The following is a 26,221-nucleotide window of genomic DNA, read 5'->3' on the forward strand; positions in this document are numbered from 1 at the left end:
GAAAAAGGAACACCTTCAGAAGGTGTCAAAGATTTTTAAAAAAAAAACAACTTTTGAAATCTGAAATGCAGAGGTTTCAGGAAAAATCATAGTCATTAAGGCTTAGGCATCTTGTTATGCATCAGACTTTCCAGTTCTTCGCACAGGAAATGATAAAATAATTCCAATTTAGAGAAGGGAGACAGTAAAAGAAGCCTGTCCACAACAGCTTCCTAAAACATGACCCAGACAGACTTTGTCTAAGGATGGGACAGTAACTCAGCTTACATCCTCTGCCCTCTCTTTTGAGCATGAAGATGACTTCAGATATTTTAATTGTGCTCTCATGCTGTCAATAGGATTTGAACCCAATTATTGGCTAAGCTCACACTTCCCAAAATATGCTCAAAAGTTTTTAACTGAAGTATTTCCTCAAGCTTTACTGTGGTTCAGTAAAAGTGTGGCATTTGCGTAGTTATATTATAAAGTGTTTGTTTTTCTGCTTTATTTGATTAGTGGTTGAAGTAATTTAATTTTCTTTTTAATTAAGGTGTATACTGTAGGAAAATTAAGTATTTTGCTTATTATTAGTGTTGGGATAATACAATATAATAAAATAACAGAAGTTTTTTCTAGGTTCACCCAGTCTTTAGTATCTAACACAGGATTACCAGTTTCTTCTTTAGTCTAGCCTGCTTTCACATCCTCTTAGGTAATGAGCAAGCCCTGGCTAGAGAGGATGATCTTGAACACTGAGCTGAAGTAAGCACTGAATAGGAAGGAACAGAACAGAATGGAAATAAACAGAGAAAGGGGAAATGGAACAGAATGGAAATAAACAAACAAACCAACTACTACAAGGTGATTGAGAAAATAAAAACAAATTAATCATCCAGAAAGCACGAAGTTGCTGTGCACCCCTGTAATTTCTGCTTCCAGGAGAGGTCTGTCTGGTCCAGCTCCCAGCTGTCCCCATCGCAGCCCCACCAGCACAGCTGCTGCTAATTGGCACCCCCGGCACCACTTGTGGATTGCATGGCTTGGTGAGCTCACAAAAAGAATGAAGTGACCTCGTCCTCACCCCGAGGAAGTGTCCTGCAGGTCAGGCTGGGGCAGCCTCGCTGGGCTGGGCTCACAAAGCCTTTGTCCACGGCTCTGTCAGAGGCAGATTGTGCCCTCCTGTCCCTGAGCCTGGGGCAGGGTCCAAGCAGGACCCTGGCTCCACTCATGGCCAGCTTTGGTATTTTTTTTTTACAGGGCAGCATAAAATTTCCAAGAGGGCCTGTATGGTATTTGCAGGCATCCCCAATAAGGGGAGAGAATGATGCATCTGACTCCATCTTATCAGAAGGCCCATCTTATCAGGAGGCTAATTAATTCCTTTATTATACTACATTATTCTGTATTATTTTACACTATATTACCTTCAATCTAAATTGCAACTCTGCACACCACTACACAGAATCTCATGACTGTCACCCCACAGTCCCAACACACACACACACACCTGGGCCTGACAGGCCAAGGAAACAAAACTCCATCACTTTGGGTAAACAATCTCCATATTGCATTCTGCTTTGGCACAAACACAGGCACAGCAAATGATAAGAACTGGTTTTCCTTTCTCTGAGGTTCAGAGAATGTGAAACCCAGAAATATTTTTGGGAAGAATCGTGCCCTGCTTTTCTCTGTGACCCTCTGCAGGCCTGGGTCTGCACAGCTCACTACACGTAACTTTGTGTTAACTCATGTTACACGGGCAGCTTTCCAGAGCTCTAAAAGAGAGCTCTCCTCTGAGACAAGTCCTCAATCACTTTTACTTGTCAAATTGGTCCAACCCTCCCAATTATGTATTTTCTGGACAGAATACACTTGAACTATAACACTGAATTTCTGGGCATTTTACAAGTCCATGTCATAGAAGCCTGATTAATTATGAAGCCATTTATGTACATTGCAACTACATCCCCCAACATAGTAGGGGAAAAACCAGAAAGCAATAAATTCACTATACCTTGCTCTTGGTTTTTGGTTTTTTTTTTTTGTTTTTTTTTTTTTTTTTTAAAGAACTTTAATAATGAACAAACTGATGAGCATTTCTTTTTATCATATTAGAAGGTGTTTTTTATATACCACTTAATTTTTCATTACAATCCAGTACATCTTTATTCTTCTGATCTAACACTTGGTGCTAAGGAAACACTGCCACCTGCTCTGGGAAAAGCTTCAGAGATACTATCAAATCATGAAGAGATAAAATAAAGCAATTATGTGAAGTGCTTTGAGACAAGAAGATAGTAACTTTATTTCTGACCTAGAAATGATCTTCAGAACAAAAACCTAGAGCAGACCTTGTCTATGTAATATTTAATGTACCCAGTGGCCTTCCCAAATTTCAAGACCAACTGTTCTGTTTCTTTCAAAGGAAGCACAAATGGAGTTAAATCATTCTCACTTAAGTGATTTGATGCAAAAAAGCAGTGAGAGTGACAAGGGACTGTCTTAAATGGTTTGGCCCAGCAAACATCCCATGGGCTGTTCCCCTGTCCACCAAAAGCAGAAGTAAAGACAGCTAAGACACAAAAAAAAGAAAATATCTAGATGGCACAGCTGGAAAAATGCGTTCCTGACACCTGCACCTGGGTTTTGCAGCCACCACCAGCTGTTATTCCACACATGTCCATCACTGCTGGCTCTGGAAGGTCACAGGCAGAGGTCAAACAGGAATCTCTTTGGCACTCAAAAGAGTGATGCCAGAGCTAAGCACAAAATAACAGATTTCCACGAACAGAGTGCTGTCCAATTTATTAACATTAGATGCATACATTCACCTAGTTGCTTTCAACCTCAGGATCCTATTTTTGTAGGGTAAAACTCTTAATTTCTAAGAGCAACTACCCTTGGGGAAAAAAAAATAAGAAAACAAATTACACTTATAATTTTCTATCTGCTTTCAAAGCAAGAAGGCACAGCCTCTAGCTTATTAAATAAACAACAATATTATCCTAGTTTTGCCTGCTAATGCCTAGGTGTCTGTTAGCAAGTAGGCCAGTGATACCTCTTTAATTTGAAATACACATTTTTTTCCCAAGTATTGTGTGACTTTCATCCATGTCATAAAGAAAATGTATGGCAGAGAGAAAAGCCCACACATGAGGCAACTGAACAGGTGACAACCACACCCTAGAGCGGCTTAAAAAAGGAGCTCTGGCACACAAAGACAAAGGGGACTGAACCAAAGATTCAGTCTTTTTGATGTGATCAAGCATCATGGGTTTTTACAGACAAAAACATGCTCACAACCCATCTAATGTCTAAGTGTACATTTGTACTTGCTACGCACAACAGATAGCAGCAAATTTATCTCACAAAATATCTGCAGATCTCAAGAGCTGTAAATTGGGCTCATTCTTTTTAAAGACAAAAAAAAACTTGGGCACTCTCAATGTTGACCAAGAATATTTTCAGCTTTTTCACCATCTCCCATTTTCCTCTGTTATAATCCAGAATCTACAGTTACCCTTCCTAGCATGTGCAAAGTGGATCAAATGAGGCAACAGAAAAGGGAAGAAAATTACACAGATGTTTGTAGTTACAAGTAACTGTTCCAAAACTTTTTATAGAATGATAGAAAAATGCTGAACCAATCATCAGATCATGTTCTATATATGAAATTACACTTGTACTGCCAGAGTAAATTATTATAAATTGACTTGGACTTCCATTTGACATTTTGCATTATTTTAACTGCTGCTTCAGAGGAATTTTACCTAAAAAAACCAAAAACTTTTTTTAAAAAAATCACAAAATAGAAATAAAAAATTCAGCAGCGGCCACAGCTGCTAGTGGGAGACCTCAGGTTCCTGCAGATTTCAGTCTACTCTCACTGTGATACTATATTTTCTTTTATGATTGAAGCTATGTCTACTGAAATTACCTCCCATTTAAAAAAATGAAACTGAAAAAGAAGTTTGAAGACAGTGTCCACTGAAGTCAGCTAATAGATTTCAAAAGGCTGGTGTCCTGTTGTGCAGACAGAAATACCTGCAGCTCCCAGCAGATCCTCTCATTCTTGTGCAATCACTTCTACAGTGCTTAGGAAACTGGATTCATACTTTAGTGGATCCTGACTTCTCAGTGGATCACATTTATCCCTTCTTGCAATATCTCCATTATTGCTGTCCAGCTCTGGGCAATTATGGGATGCATTTAATCATGAGAACCCAGTGTGACCTTTAAGATGAAGAATCAGAAGCCAAACAAAGGTTTTGGTTATGAAACTGAACAAATGAGAGAGGCAAGTAAAGTTTCTTATACCAAAGAAGATAAGATCTCTTTTTATTTCAGGGGATTTGTTACTCATTTTAGTCTCTGAAGTTTCCAGTTTTACAAAAAACTCATTAAAGTTTATTCCCTATTTTCACTATTTGAGTGGTGTATGTACTTTTTGCTTATGAATTTAAGTAACATCAAGATACTATTACTTAAATGTCATGACAATAAATATATCAAAATTTTGAGACTTTTTTATCTAGATGTAAATCACTGTCATTCCAGAAAAAGCTGAAAATTGGCTTAACTAGGAAAAGTTCCTCATTAGGTGTTGCAGAGCGTGGTACTATTTCAAAAAGGACAGATTAGTTTTGGAATTCTACTCAGGAACATATGAACGCAGCAGAACTTCACAGGACAGTGATTTCATATAGTTTGCAGTATAAAAGAGACAAACTTTCTACTAAATTATATGCATATGCCTCATATCCACACAGTGTTCACCCTTATGCATTTAAGAAAGGTGTAACACCATTCTGACATAACCAAGTTAATAACACTACTCTTCTTCCTGAGCACATCAGGATTGTAATTGAAAAGGCATTAACTTTTTGAGGTATTAAGAAAATCTCTTTGTAATATTTTTATTCTTTAAGTTCAGTCCAAATGTAGAAAACACAGCCAGAAGTTGCTGGAGCATCACTTGTTCATGGCAAAAAAAGGACCACAAACACATTATTATTAGAGGTTACACCCCTTATATCAACCACAGTTCTGAGTCCATGGAGTCTAATCTGGAAATATCTCCTGTGGAGAGAAATTAACGATGAGGCACCAGTGCAACCTTAGTTTCTCTGGCATAAATGCCAATTGGTTTGTCTTGTCAAATATTTGTGTTTTCAGGGCCTTTCCATTTCTTTCCTATTCACTTATTAAAAGGAAAAAGTTGTTGCTTGATTTGTAGATTGATAAAGTTACACAACTGGAATTAAAAACCAAATTGAACTGGGGGGGGGGGGGAAGAAAAAGGAGAAAAGGATATATGTCACTGGAATTGTTATTCAAAAAGAATTAGATCTTTCAGCGCTTAGAGAAAAGAAAACAAGGAAATTGCTGGCAGCAGGGTCTGATAAATGCATCTGGTTAGTCTGCCTGCTTCACCCAGAGAGATATTGCATTTCAGCATCTTTTACACAGCTTTCTTAGCATCTAGAGCAGCCTTTATTTATTCAGTGCACTCTTTCCAGTACTACTATGTAGCTTATTATCTCTGCTAACAATCATTTTCATCCCTTTGCATCCTAAGGGGAAAAAGGAGGGAATCACAAGTACTTACTCACTGAAGCCAAACTGCTGCTTTTTGCATACGACAGTACTCACAAGACAGTTCTTTCTGCTGTGTCCAAACACAAACTAACATTCTTCTAGATGCTTCCAAATCCAAATGGTCTGGATGCTTCATCCCACAAATTGTCATGAGCCGTCATGCCAAACTCTAAAGCCTATATAATTACCTTGCTGATCTTATAAAATCTTGTTCCTTGTGCAATTCCTCTACTTCATGCATGTTTTTTCCACTATACAGCAGAGAGCTGCACAAGGAATTCCTCTGGACTCTGCTGCTCCATTTCAGGGCACTCTGTCCCTTCTCCTGTAGTCCTTTTACAACGGCATGATTGCCTTTGGACTGAAGCAGGAATTTTCCTGCCTCTCTTCATGCATATTTGTACCCTCTGACACCATTATAATGCCCTACCAAGTGAAGGATACAAAAATTGAGCAGCAGAGGCAATGGTTTGTTGATTTTTTGTTGCAGAAACACCAGGTTTTAAGATACAAGATTTCTTTCAAAGTTCAAGATCATAGAAAATATATGATTAAAAAGAGAAGGAAGTATCCTTCATTTCATCAGCTGAAAATGCTTAAAAACTGGACACAAACAGACAGTCTTGGCCTGATGACAATAGTTTAAAACCCCTTAATTTATTTTATATGATTGCAACACCACTGCTTCAACTATTAATATCATGAAATCATTAGTTCTTACATTAACCTGCTGACGACCAGAGTAGCATTTCTGCTAAGTCAGACATGCTCTCTTCTGATCAAAGGAAAATATATTCCTCCTTCTATTTCTCTGGCTCTTTCTTCTCCTCAGAATCCCTGTTCTTTTGAAGGTCTGGTCTCAGGCAGCTGCTGGTGGTGCATACTCACAGAGAAAATAAGCAGGGAAAGGAAAACGAGGGAAAGGGGGGAGAAGAAGAGGAAGGCACCTACTTCACACTTTTTGCCTACAGACAGTAATGTTTCTCTTGCTCTTTACTCCTACTGCAGAACTCCAGGGATGTACCTAATCTACCCTTCTGTTTCTACAAGTATGGAATTGTTCCAGAAGTGTGGCTGAAATGAACAGCAATTAATTCTGAATTTGTCAAAAAGGTTTAGGATGTCCCAGACTTCTTTCACAAGGTGGAAGGAAAAAGGCAAGAAACCAGCAGCAGAGGTGGTTTTTCTTTTTTCCTTTTAAGTGACAGACACAGGCAAACAAGACATTCTCTGTCATGGTTTTTCATTCATAACAAGCAGCTAGGGATTAAAAAAACTCTATGACTTGAAAGATGCTTCCATGTAAAGAACAATGACATTTGCCCCAGTGTGCTGCAAACCTGAAACAATCAGAGCCTTGAGAAGTGGATGAGTAAGAGAACAGGAAACAGCTGAAAATGAACAACAACAACAAAAAGGTTTGCTTAGAGTTTATACTAATATTTAAATTACAGTTCCTGTTGTGACAGTCATCCGCTATTTTGCTAAATTTTCATATTGACAGATTCCTTTTAGGCCTCACAGACCTTTAAGTGGGAAAAAAAGCAAGAAACAAAAAGCTAGCAAAAAAAAAAAAAAAAAAAAAAAAAAAAAAAAAAAAAAAAAAACCAAACCAACCAACATTTCCACAAGCCTCCAGCCATGGGTTAATTTGCTCTTAGAAGAGAAAGAGCCTGTCTCTGAAGGCTGAGCAGCAGAACCATCTGCTCAGGTTGGGATGAGCTGGCTGAGCTCAGCAGCAGGCAGCCACAGGCTTATTTAACTCTGCCTGCACCCCCAGCATGAGGGCCAGAGGTGACAGCAGCACCACACCTGGACAGGGCAGCCAGCTGGGAAAATCACCACTTGAGAAGGGCAGGGGAAGGAAGGGGTGGAAACTGAGTATCTCCAGAGGAGATACTGCATTTGAGCAAGCCCCTTCTGCCATCTCCCAGCTATCCTGCACTTCCTTGGGCTGGTTTCACTTCAGGGAAACCAGAGGGGTCAGGGAGATGGGATGGCAGCCAGGGGACACCAAGGGGGTGCTTAGCAGGGGCTCTGATCAAAAAAGCTGCTGGTTACCTGGCTAGTTGACCAGGATGGGAAGTGATACATGCACAGGGCACCTGCCTGCTGTGAAAATGCCCCCAAAACAGCCCTTTCTTAAAAGGTCACAAAACTGCTTCTTTCAGCACTGCCATTGAGTGAGTATTGTTTTCCTCCCTCTCTCACTAGCATATGACTCCCAAGCCAGGTATAGGCCATCAGCAGCAAATTATTTCCTGAGCCAAATACACGTGTAAGCATTCATGTTACTAAACCAGGCAATAAAGAAGTATTGGTGTGTAACACAAGATGGAGAAACACTTCAGAATATCAAAAAATTAACACACTTCTCCCTCCAGAAGGTCCAGAAATCTGTTTGAAAACTCCTTATAAATTTTCTGTAAAAAAGCTGATGAGAATTTTATACTCTGTTTCTAAATAATAAAACACTCCAATCACTGTAAAACACAAACGATTACTTGAAAAACAAAAAAAAAGAAGTCTTAATACTTTATATAGAATGTTTGTAATCCAAAATCATCTGATTTGATGAAATGGCTAATCAAATCATCTCCAGAGACATTAATGGGTAACTCACCTGGTTTGCATTAAGCTGTTCTTAAGTATTTTGATGATCAGCAGCATAATGCTATGCAATCTGCCTGATCTGTTTTCTCAATGCAGTTGTTCCTTCAGCTGCTCTGCTCAGATATCATATCCCCAATTATCTGAGGTGATATCATCATATGCCATGATAGAGTAATAAATCTGGCCTTGGTAGGCTTCATGCTGCACCTGCAATGCTCTGTGTATGGCACTTTAGCTATAGGCTGAGGGAAGCATCATCTTTCTTAGTTAGGTACACAAACTTGGCACAAACCCCCTTATCATGTGCTACAATAAATTCAGGAGAACTCGTGCTCAGCCTTGATTCAAAGCAAATAGTCACTGCAAAATAATCTGGCTTAACAGAGATGAGAATTAAGGAACACTGAGCCACAACCCCTCTTACTGTGTTCTGCTAAGTCCCTCCTCTTTTACCAAGATTGTAAAGTGGAAGTGCCACCACCTGCCAGGGTGCACTTGTAGGGGCTTGAAAAGCTATGGCAAGGCTGCTTGTCTCTCCCAGGTCACCTGAAACTCATCCTGAAATGAAGGATACATGCAGTTCTGACACATCCAAGAACAGGAATAGATGCTAGATAAAATGCCAAACATAATTGAGGGATTCTGCTTCATAAGGAACCTGAGTTAATTTCTTCAAAAATATTTTTTTCCTAATGTTTAGCTAATGAGAATTAAAGTTAACCAAGATGGAAGAATGTTATAATAAATGTTGAAAAAATACTTTGGTGAATAATTTTTTTTCTCCCATCGTATCCAAGAGGTTGATGGAATATTTTATTAGATCTTCTCTTAGAAGTTGGGTGGGTTTTTAAAACGTTTGCCTAAGTTGCAGGATTTCCACTATTCCTGTATCCTGCTCACTTTTCCAGTGACCATTTAGGGAATGCCACCATCAGGCTGCACTTCACAAAGGCTGCTGAGCCTGCTGCCATCCAACCTCTGAGCCACTCAGGTGCATTTGCTTATTACTTTGAAGAGCTAGTAATCATCACATAGACATAGATCTTCAGAGATTTAGGCTAAGTGAGTCAGTGTGTTAATTATATGCTAAGGGAGCACACACAAGAAATAGAAAGTAGTAGTTTATTGCTTTCCCAAGTTTCTCAGGTAATTAGAACAGCTTCTGGAGATACATGGCACCGTACCAGAATCTATCATCACAATGGGCTTCACTGCAAAATGCACGGAATTAATTTTTTAATGAAAATCCTCTACTGAGTGTCTGAGCCAAATTCACCTGATAAATGTCACTGAGCAACGTCATTACTGGCTCATCAACACAGGGTGTTTAAAGCAGATGGTAGAGCAGTGCATCTTCAGCACTACAGCCTGTTAATACCAGCCACCTCCCATAAAAAAATTAAAATTGGCCCCCTGTCAGTCAAACATGACAGTACTTTGGATTTCTCCCTCATGATATTCTTTAGCCTTGAGGCAGATATGACAGGCGCCTTATTAAATTCCAAAAATAAAATGTAGCACAAGAAGGCAGTGCATTCCAATGAGACAGCAGACTTGTTAAAATGCAACATGCATAAAACTTACTTCATTTCATTTCAGCTATCATCAGTTTCATCTTTTAAAAAACCCAAATAGCAACTTTAGAAATGTGGTGTTTGTTGTATATAAATTAAAACAACATGTCATGCCTTATACTTCAAAGTCGTTAAAAGCCTTTATAGGCGTTGCACAGATATTTTGGTTATTTTTATGAAAATAAAAGCTGGGATTCCTATTCACTGTTCTATGTTCAGTGATTGTGTTGCATCATTATTGATCCCAGTCAGTACAAAAGGCATGGAAAGTAACTATGCTGTTAAACAGGAGCATCACTAAATCAGGAAAACTTTTGCACAACCATGACAATTGGCCTTTATGTATCGTGTTCTCCAACCTATTAGAACAGCAAATAAAAGCTAATATAATCTAATTCAAAAATCTTTTAAGATTAATTGAAAGACAGTTGAGAAAGGACAGCTTCCCACAAAATTCAGACCTGTAAGTCACATAAGTTGGTTTAAAATTCCCTAACGTAAGGTGGAATCCTGGGTGCTGCGAAGTCAATCAGAGTTGGCCTCCAATACATTTATTTCTTAAATAATACATGAGTCCATAAAAACTTCTCCTACCCTCTGGAGTACAGGCTCACAATAATCATCTGAGCAGAGGGGCAATTCCACCAGAAATTTGGCATCTTTTCAAGTAGCCCAAGTCATGCATCTGTTGAAATTTTGTAGGATTCAGGGTGAGGCTGATTTTGTTTCCTTTCCAGGACTTATTGCCTAAAGGTTATTTCATTCTCTGCAAATCTCCAAAGAAAGCTCATTCATGCCTAACTAAACCTCCTGCACTGATGTTTTCTGTGTCTCAATATTCCACGTCCTTCAAACACACACACAAAAATACATGATATTCATGCCAAAGTCACATCTTGCTTCTGTGGACAAATGGATGACTGTAATGAACACAGTCTCTGTTCTAGTTTGTGCCACACTTAATTTTTAAAGTCAAGTGAGGTTTAGGTGGTCATGAACTTACTGACAAGAGTCTCTATTCATTCCCAAACTTTTGTATGTATTATACAAACAGCTTCTTCATGTCTGTGACACACTATACCACATTTTTCCACTGCTTTGCCTCCTAGACATAAAATTCTATGGCTTTGCAAAATACATGCCAAAAATCTTCTTTCACTTTTGAAATAAAACAGGACTGATTTAAAACAAATGCTTTCATTTTGACAACACATTTGCACAAACAAACTGTGTAAACGTTGATGTAGCAATAACAGAGCAAGACAACTGAGTGCTGCACTTCTCAGGAGCTGCCCCCAAAATGTCAGCAATTGCAACTCTTGCCAACATGCTCTGAAAATGAAACAGGAATGGGTTCATCTTTTTCAGCGCAAGTCTTTTATGCCTGCTCTCCATGTACAGGAGTTGGTTTCAAATGCCGACTGTATCCTATTTTAGGAAACGTAACCAAAGTGTTGCATGATGCATAGAATGACATTTTCTATTGCCAAAAGCATGCTCTATAAGCAATACAGAGCAGGAGGAGGGGGAAAGGGAATCTATTCCCACAAGGCCTAAATGTTGTTATCTCTGACTGCCAAACACATGACACCTTGCTGCCACTTCAAAGCATTTCTTGTATGATGCTACTTCTATTTTTTCCTGAAGCAAAGTGATGCTTCTTCCAAATTCTACTTAACCTGTGTGTTTAACACCTTGGAAGGCTGTGCCAATAGCAAACCATAAGGAAATACATTCTCCATCACTTTTATATGTGTGTGTGTATATTTATATACATATATATATATATATATATATATATATATATATATATATATATATATATATATAATCTCATAGAACTGCAGAAAAGATTGTGTTGTAAGTCCTTGTGGAAGGTGAGACCCTCTTCCCCAAGCAGCAATAGCTTCAAAGTAGGAGTCATTTTGCTCACAATCTTTCCCAGACAGATTCTGACTAACCCAGGAATGGTGATTCCAACCCCTCTCTAGGCATCAGTGTCCATGCCAGCAATCACACTTCTCACTATGAAGGATTTTTTCCCTAATCTAGCTGAAACATTCCTTGCTGCAACCTGTGGCCATTGCCTCCAGCCCTTCTGCTGCACACCTCAAAGAACAGTGAGACTGCCTCATGTTCATAATATTAAGTAAAACAGCTCTACAAATTAGTCACCAGCATATCACAGGGCTTTGTAAAATATCTGTTTATCATAAGATCTCCTCATAATAATGGAAGGTAACCTAGTGGGATAATGGCTTTAGAGGAATGCATCTGTAGTTGGAATGCATCTGTAGTTGGAATGCATCTGTAGTAGGAATGCATCTGAAGTCTGCATAAAAACAGACTTCCAACCTGCATTCAGATCAGAGTAAAGAATTACAGCAAAGTACAGCCTCTTCCCAACACTACTTTTACATAGCTTTTAATATTAATGCTGGGGCTAAAAGAAGCCTAAGATAAAAATTACACATTATATTTTTTAATACACAAACATGAATGATACTGCAGTTTTGTGGTGAGGTTAAAAAGAGCTTTGAAGGACTTAATCATGGATCAGGTCAAAGGATCATCTGCAAAGGAGCCTGGGGGGAATCTGACAGATCTAAAATACTCTGTTTTGTTGGTATCCAGTACTGAAAAATCATCTACAGTTCCTTTGCAACTAAAGCACCAAAGCAAAAATGGCATGTTATTTGGAGCCCACAATAATACAGCCTTCCTCCAGAAATAATTCATATTTCCTTTGTACTCCATAAATCTTTTGAGCTGTCTGTTGAACAAGCCTTCTTCTGCGATTCTGTTCTGCCTTCATAACATTTAGTTTCCAGTAATATTAAAGATCTTTGTTTCTCAGCATTAAAGTACCTGGTTTTAATTAGCTGTCACACCATCATTGTCCTTGCATGCTTTTATGCACCCACATCACACTACCTATGATTTTTCTTCTAACATAGGTAATGATAAGCAGGATGGATTTCCCTAATGGGAAAAAGAAGAAAGGCACAACTCTGACATAAAGTATCACAAAAAAAAAAAAAAAAAAAAAAAAAAAAAAAAAAAAAAAAAAAGAGTCATTTGACATTCACCATTTTCAGGAGAAAAGGACAAAAGCTAAAATCATTAAGTGTCCTGTATGAGTACAAGCAAAAGAACATTTTAGATGTTAAGCTATGTTGCTATTGAGGGAGTGACATCCTAATGAGATGCTGCAACTTCAGCATGAAACCAGCAGTACCAACAGCTGCTAAAGCTCTGACTATACTCAAAAGTACAATTACCATCATCCTGAAGAGACAGATTTGTGAGCTGAGACATCAGCTTGGGAAGAGCTTCTCAAGAGCTTCTTCCTTTTTCTCCTCAGTAGGTTACAATATTTAAAAACAACACATGAGCTGCATGTAACATTTGTCTGCTTGATCTTTGAGAAACATACAGAAAATCCCACAGCAGAACCTGATGTCTGCATCTGTGTTATGGGACCATTCTGTTTACACCCACCAGGCAGAGCCAGAAATGCCCATTTCATAAAGACAGGCACAGAGAAGGGGATTTGTGCCAAATTTGTGTCAAAGACAAAAAGTGAGATTAGACCTCTTGAAAACACTCCAGAATCCTAACCTCAAGATCCTTATTCTTCTCTAAATGGATTCTCCAGCTATTAAAACTCCCAGCTAACTGGATTACCACATCAGTAATCAATCACATTTATAAGGTATTAAATTTATTTGAAAACTTGATGGCTGACTTCAATCTAGAGGGACAAGATCAAATTAAAATTCCTACTACATTGTGTGGAGCACTATATTTGGGTTTTTGCAGGAAGAAATTGGCAAATTGCTTTTGATTTCTTGTTTTGACATGTTACTTGGCATATTAATAAAATAGAAACATTATGCTGCTTAAAGTCATGATCTCATTTTCCCCAAATTTATCTTGATGCATTTTTTTGAGAAGAAAATAGGCTATTCTTCTTCACTTACTAATTTTAATATTTATTTTTTTTTCTTACTTGAATGGAATTTACTGCAGTAATCCACCAGACCTAAAGCACTACTAAGAAAACCTCATCATACCCCATTTCTTATTTTAATTTGTAATCTCAAATGTCACCATGGGTTAATATTCCTGTTCAGCTCCATAACTCACAAGGGTTACATGTAATTAACTACAAGCTTGCTCAAGATGAGGATGCTGATATTTCAACCACACATCACAATCAAATATGAATAAGCAATGAGAAATTAAGCAGAAAGGCATATTGGGGGGCCAGGACCATTTCAAAAACAGGCACTTGAATAGAACTGATATTTGATAGCTGCTCAGTAGGAGTTCAGAAGTTCAGTCACAGACCAACTTCTGTGCCCACAGAATCTCTAGGAGAAAAGGTGAGGGCTGCCCTGCCAGGAAAACTTCAGTAAAAGACTGAGAGTGCCACTAAGAGCATTCCATCCAACGCTTTGCTGTCATCTGCCCAGGATTCTGGCCCCCTGAGAAAAGCCCTTAGAGCCAGGTCTCTTGGAGCTTGGACACGTTTCCACTGAATGCACCACTCTGTATCAACTGAGCAGCAATCACCAGGTACTGAAAACATCATAATCATAACAAGTTGTATGGAAGCAGCAGCCATACTAAATTTATTACAAATACTGTCTTTCAAGAGCAGGATTTAGGTACCTAAGCAGCCTGCATTAGCAATACTAAGCTTTAGTATAATATTTTCATTCTCACAGGAGGACAAAACAAAGATTCCACTTCCAAGAACAACTGCTGCAGGTGTTTGTGGATCAATTAATTTTTTCATGGTTTTATTAAAGAGCCATCATTCAAAACAGATAAAATATTCAGCCCTGTAGAAAACATGCAATGCCCAAGAAGTTTAAATCTCCAAATTGGCCATTACACCTTGCCTGAGACACAAAAGGTAGGACAACATGAGTAGATGGATAAAGTGCAGAGGGGGCTTTTTCCTGAAAAAGTGACAACACTGCAGGGACACAAGAGGAAGATCCGGAGAGATTAATAAGAAATGTGGGTTATGCTTCCACTCTACAGTCTTTGCTGGTGAGCACAGAAGTCAGAGAGGTCCTGGGCTGCACTCTGCTGATCCCCACAGGGCATGAGAGGGGCTCAGTTCTTGTGGTGCCACCATCACCAGGCAAAGCCTTCCCTTGTACTGAAAATGCTGAGGGGAAGAAATCTCCTTGCATCTTTCAGCTACTGTTTCCAGGCCGGGATAAAAACATGCTATAGTCCTTCCTCTTTCATATTCAGTAAAGGAGAAGGTAAATACTTTGAAAGAAAACTTATCCTTCCACTATTAAATATTGACATAATTTAACAAAAAATGTACATCCAGGTGAACCAGTAAAATCAACACAAAAAAACTCCAGTTTTAACTATGTAGCTACCTGTAATATATTAACCTTAAAATAGAAACAAGCAAAGAACCTAATATCTTGAAAATATTCCCACAGTCTTAAATAACAATAGCACTCATCACGCAGTAGTTCAGGGACAGCTGAATTAAACTGCAACTACAGAAGTGCAAAGTGTCCACCTCTGATCACACACTATCTCCTCCTTGTTTCTCAGGAGTGCCTTAGGTCATATAAAATACTTGCTAAAACCTCATTATGAGCTTTGAGAAAATATTAACATTATATCAGTAAGCACTCTTCTGAAGTTACCGGAAAAAAGAAGTTCCTTCATATTTATTTCATGTAATAGAGAAGCTGATGTCTTCAGCAGTCTTAGTTTGTGTAACTGAATTTAATCAAACAATAACTTAATTATTTAAGAACAAAAATGAAAAGTGTTCTACTTTGTTTCTATTTTTGTCTTCAATTCTAAAATATTCACCAACTTATTGAGTGGATACAGTGGCATTTTTTCAACTACTGAAGCAAAAAACATTCACATTCTTATTGAATAGGTACAGTAGCATTTTTTCAACTATTGAAGCAAAAAAACCTCCAAACTCAATGTTATTTTTTTAATAAGTTACAACAAGGCCTCATGAAATGTAAGAACCTGTCTACAGAGTTATGTAGCCTGTACTGTTAAAATCTCTGAACAAAACTTGAGCAAGATGAAACACCTAAAAACTGGGACAGCTGCCTTTATAGCAGTTAAATCATACAGCAAAGCATTTGGAGAGCCTGTTCAAAGAATTCTCAATTTAAAGCACTATAGTTTACAAGAAAGGTGTGCTCAGTGTTCATATGAACTGAATCTCCACCATATTATATGCACACTGCCTACTGACTGTGCATCTTTTGAAATTAATTCATCCCAGGAAACACACTTCATGCCCAAAGCACTCAGGCCACCATAAAAACAGGAGAGAAAAAAAGAAATAAAAATAGTAAAAAATGTAATGAAAATACAATACAGAAATGACACTCATCATGCCTATTTCCATTTCACATCATATTCTTCTTGCAAGAAACATGTTCTTAACTGGGAAAGGTAAACTCTGTTTATGTTCAATGTCCATTTCAAGCAAAACTCTTCAGAAAAGTAAGTCCATATATTTAGTTTGACTGATCCACATTTCATATGGCTTGTACTCCCACACAAATACATCCTGCAGTGTTTGTTCAAGAAAGAAGCATATCCCTGCCAGCAAACTGGGTCTTTTTCTTCATTACTACCTGGGATATCAGCCTGGTCCTCATTTCCTTTAATTCCATCATGATCAGCCCCAAGGGCTCCTGAGGTGGAACACTGACACAACCCCTGATGGCTGAAGGGGAAGGAGAGGGACAAGGTCTGATTCCATCTGGCAACATCAGCTCCTGCTTCCCAATGAATTCTGATCTGGTACCCAAATGAAGGATGAATGCTCCTCAAAGCAAGCACAGACAAAGCAACATTAAATATTTAATTTCCCAAGGCAAAGGGCAGAGTCCCAGAGCCCTGGGAAGCTAATGGACCTCAAGGTACATAAGATGATTTTAAGTATTAAATGCCAATGCAGAATCTACAGCAAACTCAAAAGTTTTATTAGGGGAAGAGGAAAGATACTTTACTGAGAAATTCTACGTATGTGCAGACATTTGAGATCATACTAAATTAAAAAAAAAAAAACAGACAATCCATTCTAATTCTCCTCTGATACAGTCCTCCTTTTGACTCTCAAAGCAGGGTGGATTAACAGCACTAAGCTTACAGGAGCAATTTCAGCACACTCTGGAGCATTAGGCCATTGCTGTTCATTTCAAACAGGAGTAAAGATTTTACAAATACTTCACGATTTTAAGAAAGTCAGTGACAGTTCATTTTATTCAAAAGCCTCCACAGGAACAGTGAAAGGAGGACTTCAGTTTTCTATCAGTGAATTTACTTCAGACTGGTGGCCATTCCCCTGTTTTCTCCTGTTTAACATGTGCACACACACACACACACACACAGATCTTTATTTTCGCCTTTTTCTTATCCAATAAATAGCCATAAAGGCAAATGTCTGGGGGCACTGCTGGCCTAGGAACACCACCATCATCCATCAGGGCTTTGGTTCTACCTGTGATGTGCTTTGCACAGTGCCTAACACCCACCACCAGCTTTGGAATTTCAATTCAGATTGGAAGAGTTTTGTCAGGTCCCATCTCTGAATGAAACTGGATGTTGAGAGTATTTGTGTGGGTGACCTGACAACACATGAGAGTCAAGCTCTCTGATGCAAGGGGCTGGCAGAATCTCTCCCAGCACACACAGAGTATAAATTCTGAGAAGAACAAAACAGAGCCCTGTTCAGATGCACTTTCCATAAACAAAACTCTGAAAGCAAACAGAATAGTTTCAGCCAATGCTAAATTTTCACCTCATCTCTGCCCTTATTTCCCACTTTTCCTTAAAAACCATCTGGATGAAACCTTTTGATTCACAGTGCTTAAGGGTTAAAAGAAGGCCTAAGACATCTTGCCTTCACTGCCCAGCAGAAACAGCACAGCTGAGAAAGCACCTCACTGTCTCCAGATTAATCATGTGTGATTTTCAGAAACTGAAGGCAGATGCTACTTTTATCCAGCTGAGGATTGCTGGGGTAGTCACTATTTATCATGTTTTGATATTCATACTTTACCCAATAATTATTTTCCTGTTATGGCAGGTGCTAACTTATCATTTTCCATATGGCCAGAAAGGTGTTAGACTTTCCCTAATTATAGATAAAGCTGTATTAATGGCTGCTGAGCAACAACATCATCTGTGATGCTGAAAAAAACCTTAAGTTTCTATTTAGCAGGGGCATAAATAGAAACTTAAAATAAACAAGTTTCTGTGCACTAAGATATCGAAATTTCTTTAGAGAGAATGAAAATGGTTCCTGGTTCACAGAACTGATAGTATTTGCATATTTTATGGCTGTAAAGCCATGTATTTGTCCAAGTCATATCAGACATTCTACTTAAACCTTCTGCTCAGTTTATGAAACTTTCTTCTATTCTACAACATCACATCTAGAATGGCAGATCTCCATATTCACATAGCAATAAAGGCAATAAAGACAATGTTACAGCTGGCCCATAACAGCAATGCCTGGTCATCATTTGCATCAGAAGAAGAAATACTGAAGCACAAACATTGAGATGACTGCAGACCCTCTGGTATACAATCAAAAAGGACACACAGCTGCTGAGAGAGGAAGTCTCTTTGCATTTCTACATATGCCTTACAAGAAGAATTTTTCAGGCCTTTTCTCCCTCCATTTCTTCCCTGCAGGCTTTGTCCTGTGAACACACTCCTTACTGCCAGAGTCCAGACAGGTATTTCTCCAAATCCCATTAATTCTCCTGAGCAAGCCTAAGAACACAACATCACCTTGGGTGAGGATCCTCCATCTCCTCCAGGAACCCCAGACACCAGTGACCCGTGTGCTGATCCTGCTTGTCCACCCACTGGAAATGAGGGGAAGGCCTGCCTGATGGGAACCACTGGAATTCACAGGCATTTGTTTTAAATCATCCTTGGGCAACAGCTGCCTGGTAGACTGGAAACTGATTGCTCTGCTAAAAGGATGATCCAGTTTCTGAGAGTAACTCTTGTAAGATAATGGACAAAATGCAGTGCAGATAGTCTGCCCTTATACTGGTGCCCACTCCACCAGACACAGTAGCTGTCATTAAGGTCTTCAGCCAAATAAAAAGGTGCTTGGCAATAAAAGAAAATTTTCTTTGTTTTTTCTCCTTTTCCTGCAGGTTGCTACTATTAAATAATATTCAGTTACTCTGTGTGCAGTGTGGGTCATGGCATTTGCCAACATCTGACTAAAAGCTCTGCACTGTGTTATACTCTGGAAATTGCTCTGGATTTGCTTTGATTGCTTTCCTGGCCAAAAGATTTAAAATGTTCTCCATACTGGGATTGAGGAGATGATTATTTCAGCTTGTTCACCTGCTACCTGCAGGGGATGTCAAGATTTTCTTGACAGCAACAGTAATTCAGGCAAACAGGACTCAGATGCTTGGTGTCACAAGAGTGGAGAGTGGTCACGTCCTCTTCCATGGGCCTGGATCATGGACGGGAGAGCTCAGTATTCAGGCTCCCTTTCACTTTCTGAGTGGACACAGACATAGGAGTAGGAAAGAGAGAGAGCTACAGCTTTTCTCCAAACTGAACCTGCCTTATGGGTCACCAGCTGATGGGCAGAGGAGCCAGGCAAGCTTTTCTGACAAAGAGAAACCATCAAGGCAAAAATTATTTCCCCAAAGCCTAATTATTTCCAAAAACCTAATGCCAGCTGCCATTGCTAGATTTGGCTTTATCATCTGAGCAGCCCTTTTTATCACTCACTTCTGACTTTGAATTACTAGACCTAGAGAAACTTCACTGGGTCCCACACAGTCACATCAGTGTATGATATTTTATTTAGGACAACACAGAATTAGTTTGCTTTCCCGAGGACTAAGAATGAATAGGGGTCATAGAAATAGGGAATATTTTTCATTATAAAGTTCTTCTTTAGACACTGCCTTTGAGCTCCAGTAAATTACCAAATTTACAGAGAAAAAATTTATTTTATAAGGCATACTGCAGCAATAATAACTCCCTTTCTCTCTTTTAAAACATTTTCTGTGGCAGTTTTGAAATACATGCTTTTAAACATATTTTCTATTCAGAATTAAAGTTTTGTTGGTTTTCTGGTTTTGTTTTTCTTTAAGTACTCATGCACAATGTAATGAGATATAGGTTTTTGGGCACCTTTCTGTAACAGAGACCCCACACACAAATCCCCTGTAGAGAACTGAAGCCCTGAGTACTCCCAGCACCAGGTCACATTCAAGCTGGAATGCAATGAGCACAAGTTGCATAATTGCAGATGAACAAGATGTTCATAAAACAGATACTGAGCACTCCCTCCCTCCTTCCCACCAGTACTCTACCCCAACATCCCTCCAGATGTGTACTTTTATTCCACTGTAGCAGCAAATATACACCCAGATTGCACCCATTTAGCCACAATGAAAGCAGCTTCCCTGCTGAATATGATGGTTTGCTAGGCATAAAATGCATTTCAGCATTTGCATATGTAATTTCAACCTATGTACAGTACTATGGAAAAAGCCAGCTGTGTCTTTGGGCATTCCTAGTTCATCCATATCAAAAAACTGCAGGTCCTGACAGTTCCCACGAGGATTTGAATCAGAAATGGAATTTTTCCTTGCACCAGAACTCCTCCTTCTTTCCATTTTTTTTCACTGGACATCCCTAGTCTGGCCAGCCCCAACCCTGGTCAAGCACTGAGCAGAAACAATGCAAAGAGATGTGCAAGCCTGCTCTGTAATGATCCTTATGGTTTTCTTTTCCCAGTAGTTCTTCCTCTTCTGCATGTGACCATTCTTCTAACCCAGAAACACATTAATACAAATTTATACCTGGTAGGGAAAATAAAGTAGTATTCAAGTATTTAAAAAATCTGTTAGGATTTGCCTTAAGGAGTCCCAGAGAAATGTAAACTAATATAAAATTCATACACCCCAATATGCACCTTTCAGCTTTGTACAGTCCCATGCATCCAATTCTATCTCTAATAACCTTTTAATATCATTTCCTCCTCAGCCTTCAGCAAGCCCTATAGCATTCACCTTTGTCCTCAGAGAAATCTAGGTTAACATTACATTTGTGTAGCAGGTTCTACATTTTTTATTTTATTGGAAAAGCAGTCTAGCATGAAAGAGTGAAGGCACAACCTTAGAATTACCTGAACCAGTGGAGAGAGATACTTCCAATCACCAGGGGAAAATCACTTAATACAGTTCAGTCCTCTTATGAGACAATCTATTTGCCAGACAAAGCAATTATTTCATTTGGATAGTCCCTGCATTGCACTATGAACCTCGAGGCTGAAGTGAGGTTAAACATTCACATATTTACTTGAGTATCAGGTAGAAAGTAACACACAAAATTTGTCATTTTTATAAGAAAAAAACAAACAGATATGTAACAAAGACAATACTTTTAAAATTGTCCTATACATTAAAAAAAAAATAAACCACATCATGCTTAACAAAATGACAGAAAATTAACCTGAAACCCTAACATACTCTTCCACAGTATGAAGCCTTTGGAAGGCTGATATATTCTTCTCTGCATTAATTTGTCCCAGTCCTAAGAAAATATATCAAAAGCCATTTAAACCTATACCTGGTTTAAAAGACGAGCACAACTATAATGGTACCTGTAGATCTCTATTTTTTTGGAAAAGCACAATACCTAAAGCCATACATGTTTCTCTTTGCTTTGGAAATAATACACCAGTGAATTCATGCTTCACCTGCTCATTTCAGAGCAGCAAAAGGCTAAATTTCTTCAGAGATGAGAAATAAATCAGTCTTCATGCCAGCTCAGCTCTGTGTCCCTCACGGGTGTAAGAAAAGTGCTCAGGTAATTCTCAGAGGTTTCTGCAAACATCCTGCATGTCAACCTGCATTACACACACACTTTCAGAACAAATTCAGGCAAACTCTACAGGCTGAAAGAATTGTTCCTGCAAAACAACTGTTCTTGCTGAAAGAATTGTTCTTGCAACACAGACTGCCAAACTTCAGAGAAGATGCTCACTACCTGCTCTCAAGTCACAAATCATTTTCATCCACTGCTTGTGCCTCTTCACCAAATGTTTTACAAACACACCAGCTCAGCTCTTGCACTGGGGCTACCCCAGATCAATGCTGACAGAAAGAACAGCTTTAAACTGATCTGCTTAAGGTACAAACAGCTTCTTGTTATGGATTTATGCACTTCAGTGCACGAGTGTCTGCAGAGAGGTCCTCATTCACAGCTTAGGACACAATGGAAGCAAATATGGTCTATTAAAAAAAAAAAAAAAAGGGCTCAACACCACTCACAGTATTTCTATTTCATGAAACAAAATAGACTAACACTTGTTTAAAACTTTCCAACTCTGCAGGTTTCATTGCTTGTTCTGTTCCTGCAGAACCCCTCATATCATTTCAGTACACTGGAACCACAGAAGCAACTACAAATATAAGTTAAACTGAAATGAAAGCTGTACTTTCAGCTCCTTTTGAACTTATCCCACAAAAATTAATTAGCTGAATTTGAAGTAAGCAAATCCCACTAAAGACAGCATTACTCCCAGCAGAGGAATGCTCCAGAGGCAGAGAACTCCACTGCATCCCCTGTCTGAGCGCTACCACGGGAGCAGCAGGATCCAAGCGTGCTGCCTGTGGATTCAGAGCATCCAGGTCACCAATGCCTGGGTGGATCCTTGCAGGCAGGCAGTCCCTGGTGAGCACTGAGACCTTCTGCAGTCCCTGGGGAGAGGAGGAAGGCAGCTCTCTCTCTCTCTGATGGATGACAAGCTCTGTGCCAAGCTGCAGGCATGGGCACAGCCCTCAGTGGGCACAGCCCATGTGGAGCCTGTTGGATTGCTCCCTGCCTCTGCTCCCTCACAAGGAAAAGAGAGATTACAGGCTTTGGGGTGGAAAAGATGGGTGGGGCAGAATCAAGATATGCCCCAGTACACATTTAGCAATGGGTATCGTATATATATTTTATATATGTGTATAAATGCCCAAGTACATACAGACACTACTTTTCAGTTCAAAAATGAACTTCACTTTCATAATCCTGCAGTCCTGCTTTCTCCCTGTAATTATGGGCTTATAAATGCAAGCATCCACCCAATCTTACCTTCAGCATCTTGCTGCAATAATGAAATGAGCACAACATAAAGACTTATCTGGATATTACAATTCTAGCTGTATACACTTAGCCTGCAATAAGGGATTGAATTTAAATGTTTATAGCTTTCCAAACACTATTATGCGCTTGCAAATGTTAATTCAGTTTCAATGAAAGAGTCAATTTTTTTAACAATATAGAATGCATTTTAATACACTATTACACACAATAGGCTGGCAGTGAATGGACTCATAATTGATTTAGAAGCATGTTCTACCACCCTGCTACCTCTATCTCTTTAGTAAATCACTTTTTAATCGGGCTAGTCTGGGCTGACCCATACAGAGCTTTATTTAATTTATTATGGAATTTATATCTAAGGTTGACTAGTAATGCATGGCTACAGCAGCATTAAACAAATTGTACAGTGAATAACAAAGAGGGAAAAGAGAACAAGAATTCAGATAGCCTAAGAATATTGCTGAGGTTAACACAGGCTCCAAATGAGCAATGTTATTCAAATGTTTCAGAACAGGAAAGACAAAAAGGGCTCTGACACCATTATGGTTTGTACAAAAAAAAAAAAAAGGATGAGTTTGAGTCAATTATTAAAGAAAAGATAAGGGAGAGAAAAATCTCACAAAATGCATTAGTTGGCTCTCATTCCTCCTAATGTAAAGGAGGACAATTACAATAAAACAAGAAATAGAGGCCTAATAATCACTCCAAAGCTCTCTTTTCCTGTATGCCTACAAACTTTACTGAAAATACTAACAAGGACAAGGAACTAAATTAATGCTTCAGTGAGCTTTTTTCTGTTACCCAGCAAGTATAGGATAAAGCCTAGCAAAGATTCAGAATAGGGCCTACCAATCTATAGTCAGCATTTCATAAATTATTTACAGAATACTTCAACTGAAGATGTCTAAACGTGTGCCTAGTTAGAACATACATGCATGCACATACATTTAATTGCATAGTAACACATAAATATTGTTTTAAAAACCTGGGGAAAATAATAAGATTTCCGGTCTTTTCCTTGATGGAGATGGGAAGCATCTGCTTGGGCATCAGTTTGTGCATGACCTGCTAAAGAACGGGGAGAGCCAACACTGCCATGGCTGCCACATTCATGCACACACTTCCCTCTTCCTTTGGGAAACTCACTGGGAAGCTCACAAGCAGGGTTCAGCAAGAAAAAAAAAACCTGGAAAACCTGGAATACCTGTCACAGTTAAATACAGTTCTCTTCCTAGAATTTTTTGCACATACATTTTAAATTCCCAACTCCTGGTGTAAAAGCAATGCCCATTTTTTTGTTTTTCCTTCCGAGATACGTAAAAGCAATGCATTGAAGACCTAATGAAAACGAACACAGAATATGGACAAAGAAAATCCCTTCCAACAATGAAGAGCACCTGCCCCACAAGCTAGAAGATCTGTAATAGGATGGGAGAATTTCCTCAGTGACCACTGGCTTGAAACCACCTCCAGGTCATTATCGAGTTGCCATCAGTCACAAATGGGTTGGTAGTCAACTTGAAATGAGCTGGTCCTCTCGGCCCAAGGTCCACATCATAAATTGGCAACACTCAGAGAGTCTTGGCAGGGAGGTCAAGGATTGAATGGGCACAGAGACTCATCTCAAAAGGTGATCTGTCTAGGTCAGGGTTCAGACACATTTGTGAGGGAAGCATGCCTTGCCATTGTCTCCTGCTGTACAACTGCAGAAAAACGCAGGAATTCATCTTCAAGTGCTGTCACACCCCAGCACCTTTCACAAGGATTAAGTGCCCATTAAAAAAATACATTCATCTGCAGCAAGACAAGGCTGTACCTTTTAAATCACACCTACTGTTATAGCAATACTTTACACTGTAAAGTTAAGACCAAGCAAAAACAACAGAACAACTATAGCAGGTACTTTTTCAGCCTTCGAAAACCAAATTGCAAAGCTTATAAACAATTCTGAGTTTTACGTATTCTGCAAGCTGTCTTCCTCCTCCAACTGTGGCAGAGAAATCCATAAACATATCAAGACAGGTCAAGGCCAATTCTCAATAGTCAAGGTCAACAACTCAAAATACTTGCAGAGACTGATTTCAGAACACCCTTTAGAAACCACTTTCCACTTTAGCTTGTCCACAAGGAAAAAAAAAAAAAAACAGATCAAAGGAGATGATTCATTTTGACACACACTGTAATTTCCACTGAAAAAGGTATGTTTACATGGCAAGTAAACTGCCATGGCTTGACTATAAACCCAAAGCCTGTTTTCCTTGAAATACCAATAATGTGCAATGCCATCCCCAGAAGCTTCTGTTACACAGGACTCCAGAAGCAATTCAAACACAAAACTCCCTTATCTGTCTCATGGAGGAGTGGCCTCTTGCCACATGCTTGCAGACCCTCTTGGTCGGGGAGAAACTGTGAAGACTGAAGTGCTGCTCTGATTATCACTGTTAAAATGACCTCCAGGGTGATGCAAGCTTGCTTCCTTCAAGACCAAAAACCAAATTACAACTACAGAGATTTCAGGCCCTCCAGACAGGTACTACATTCATGGTATATTTTACACAACCTGCAGAATAAGGATTGTATCTTGCCAAGTTACCTCATTACATTCCTTTATCCCCAAGACCAAGACATTGTTTTAAAAGATAAATGTCATATCCTGTTTAGGGCTAAATGAGTAAAATGTATGAATAAATAAAGCTACCTATTACAAATATTATATCCTCTGAAATCTTCACATTTCCAAAGATTTGAATGTATAAGAAATGCAATACAGCCACTGTAGCTGCAAGCATAAGTAACTACTCCAGTCCTTTACACTACACAAAAGAGAAGGTCAGTGATATGTTACACTTAATGCTATTTTGACAGGGTGGATTACCTAAACAACAGCTCATGCGTATTTTAACAGAAATAACAGAGTTGTCAGGGAGCTGCAGCTTTAAGTGCCCAAAACACCAGATGTCTGCAGTGCAATAGACCTTCATATTCAGAAAAGAAAATAAATTGGGACTCAACTGTCTTATCGCTGAGATCAGTGCCAATTCTACAACAGATTAATCTTTGATCATAGTATGCCTGAGTTCTGCAGAACCCAGCTAGATGAAGACAGACATTAAAAAATTAAATAAAAGAAACACTGATAACAATAGAAAAATAATGTTAATGAATCATATTGTGGAAATAGGTGAACTATGCATATTAGGTCTTTTCTTTAAAAAAAAAATAAATTCTCCAAGCCACTTGAACAAAGCCTGAGCCAAATGCAATTGGTGTACAGGAGGACAAAAGCC

At 38.9% G+C, this 26,221-nt stretch overlaps 1 protein-coding gene across 5 annotated transcripts in view; it reads right to left on the reverse strand.

The window, feature by feature from the left end:
* ROBO2 (roundabout guidance receptor 2) overlaps positions 1 to 26,221 on the reverse strand; it is an 866,123-nt gene that overhangs the window by 282,634 nt on the left and 557,268 nt on the right. The window lies entirely within an intron of this gene.

This window comes from Melospiza georgiana, chromosome 2, assembly GCF_028018845.1.
Source record: "Melospiza georgiana isolate bMelGeo1 chromosome 2, bMelGeo1.pri, whole genome shotgun sequence".
Lineage (NCBI taxonomy): Eukaryota > Metazoa > Chordata > Aves > Passeriformes > Passerellidae > Melospiza > Melospiza georgiana.